The sequence below is a fragment of the Pollachius pollachius genome (genome assembly GCF_949987615.1).
Source record: "Pollachius pollachius genome assembly, chromosome: 16".
NCBI classification, from domain to species: Eukaryota; Metazoa; Chordata; class Actinopteri; order Gadiformes; family Gadidae; genus Pollachius; species Pollachius pollachius.
The window spans coordinates 9736051-9739379 of record NC_136949.1 but is presented as its reverse complement, the minus strand read 5'-3'; positions in this window follow the sequence as shown (position 1 = coordinate 9739379).

Sequence of the window (3329 nt, the reverse complement as noted above, 5' to 3'; positions counted from 1 at the left end):
TGTGTGTATGTGTGTGTGGTGATTGGGGTGAACGTTGGGATATGGGGGTCTGGATCAGTATGTCTTGCTGTTATTCAGGGAATTACAGCAAGATATCTTACACTGTAAGGAGAGGTGAAAGCAGATAAAGAGAGGTGGAAGCAGAGAGAGAGAGAGAGAGAGAGAGAGAGAGAGATGGTGGATAAAATAGCATAAGCATAAGACAGAGTTGTCTCACTGTTTCTTATTTCTCTGTGAGAAATAAGAAACAGTGAGACAGGGAGACAAAGGGCGAGAGAGACAGAGAGACAAAGGAATTGAGAGAGACAGAGTCTGAGAAAAAAGGAACAATGAAGGAGAGAGAGGGAGAGAGAGAGACAGACAGAGAGACAGAGTAGTGCTAGCCAGAATAGATGACCCCTGGTAGAGAGGTGACCAGCTCCTCTGCCCAGTTCTCCCGTTGGTTAGCCTCTACGGACAGCTGTGTGTCAGCTCAATCACATCAGACACACACACACACACACACACACACACACACACACACACACACACACACACACACACACACACACACACACACACACACACAACCCTCCATCAGCCCAACAGTATCTGGACTCCATCCCATCCAAAAAGCCACAGCTGGGCAGGAAACGCACGGCAGTACACGAAATGAGCAGTCTCCAAAATGGATGAGTCTACATCATCACCGCCATCTCCACCGCCTCACCCCTCCCGGAGCCTATCTGAATTCTCACGAGATGGTTTATGTTATGGTTCACATCTGCTCCTCTCATCTTTTCCTCAGGCACTTTTGGAGGGAAATTAGTTTTTGTTTACCTTTTGCTGGCTTAATACCGTTTTTTTTATATTTAGCAGATGCTTTTATGCATAGCGGCTTACAGGGATTTTTTTGGGATACGTGTCATTCAGGAGACGGTAGGAGGATGGCTTCTTGCTGACGGATGCCGGCTGACATTTGGGTTTGAACCCAAAACCTTATTACTGAGAGTAAAATACTCATCCTGACCACCAAATAATGTGAATATTGGCTTCGGCATATCTTCTTTAATATATAATGATATTAACAATAAGAACGTAAATTATTCTAACATTTGTGTGTCACTGAAATAAAGAATTTTTCAACATTTTGATTACATCAACACTAAATCCATCTAAAAGTACCCAATATTTGATACTTAAATATTTGGTTGCTTTTCTCTGTTTATGTTTATCAAATGTAAACTTAAGTTTATTGGCTGCCCATCAGATAAGATAAACAGCAACATTTTTTACATTTGTAATTTTTGTTACATTGTAATCCAAATATTTCCTCCATACTATTGTCAGTCAATCAATCAATCAACATGTCTTTATATAGCGTATCTTGTCCAAAAACAGCAATCAGAATGAGAAAAAGAAAATTGTTAAAATAAAAAAATAACAAAAATAGATTACAGCAACACATTTGTGACTGAAACCAAAAAACGATTGGTAATCAATACTGACGTGCAATGATCTTGGTAAAATTCCCGCCTGTACCTAGCAGCTGGATCTACCCGATGGTTTCTCCCGCTGAGAGTGTGAAAGACAGATGTGCTTTTGATACGTAGAAACACACAAGCTAATCTATCCCTTGACAGATCTTTTTTGTGCCTGACTGTTTAGATAAATGACATCCTTAGAGGACATAATGGAGTTGGCTTTGTGGAAAAAGATGTATCAAGGTCGTCCGTTTACTGTGAAGGTCGGTGTATTTTTGTACACTGCAAGTAGACGTCCTGTGCTGTGATGTGTCCCACGATTGTCATTTGAGGATCACAGATCGGGTCGTTGCGCACAATTTAATTTAAGAAAAACGACGGCAAATTGGTTGTCTTTCCAAAATTACGCGTTATATTTTTGCGTTTGGAATTGAAAAGTATAATGACTGCATTTATGGATGGAAATTATGTAAAATTGGTGCAAGAAATGGATTACATGTATCAGTACATCTTTGCATGGGGAAGGAGGGTCGGTTTAAGATGATGATTGTCAATTATACTTTACAGGACTCCATTATTATATTGATAGCTCTGGTGTTTGGTTTAATAGACATCAAGGTAACATTTTTTACTATTGTCGAAGATTAGAGCCTAATAGTTGTATGTATCAAGGAATACAGAGATGCACTAACAAAGTGTGTTTGTGTGTGGGAATGTGTGTGTGTGTGTTTGTTTGTGTTAGTACCTGTTTATGTGAGCACATGCTTGTGTGTGTGTTTATGTGAATGTGTCTGTGAATGTGTCTGTGTGTGTGTGTGTGTGTGTGTGTGTGTGTATGTCTTGGTGCGTGCCTGTTTGAGTGTGTTTGTGTGTGCGAGCATGTATGTGTGTGTTGGAGTGTGTGTACCTTTGAAGCTAATGTCTACACTCTAATAGCAAGGTTGACATGAAGCTGAGGAGGAGTGTGAAGGGCACAGGACCTCAGGAGACACAGAAACACACACACACACACACACACACACACAATCCAACACATGCAGGTGCAAACAAATACCACTCACACACACACACATTCAAACGTGCACTCTCAAACATGCACACACTCACAAACACACACACACACAAACACACACTCAAACACACACGTACACACACACAGACACAGAGAAACACGTACACACACAGATATACATTCGGCTCCTTTCCATTTTACTGTGACTCATCTCACCCAGGGAGGGAGGGAGAGGGAGCGGGCGGGAGGAAGAGAGGTAGTAGGGGGGAGGGAGAGGAAGAGAGGTAGTAGGGAGGAGGGAGAGGAAGAGAGGTAGTAGGGGGGAGGGAGAGGAAGAGAGGTAGTAGGGGGGAGGGAGAGGAAGAGAGGTAGTAGGGGGGAGGGAGAGGAAGAGAGGTAGTAGGGGGGAGGGAGAGGAAGAGAGGTAGTAGGGGGGAGGGAGAGGAAGAGAGGTAGTAGGGGGGAGGGAGAGGAAGAGAGGTAGTAGGGGGGAGGGAGAGGAAGAGAGGTAGTAGGGGGGAGGGAGAGGAAGAGAGGGAATGAGTCAAGAGGGGGAGCCTGAGAAGACGGGATAAAAAGCTGGTGAGCTAAAGTTAAAGAGAATTTGTGTGGAATTTTTTAAGTGGAATTTGTCTTTATTCTATTTTCAACATTGTTAATGTAGATTCAATTGCAGCTCATGTTCCTTTAAGGCGATTTTGTAATACCTATAATGTCTATTATCCCACACAAAGAACACTTGGTAATAGTCAACGCAGGTGAACATTATCATGAGTCATGAAGGTGTGTGTCGGTCGTCGGCCAGCAAGGCCCAGGAACATCCTCCATGTCCTATATCATATTCTGCATCAGAT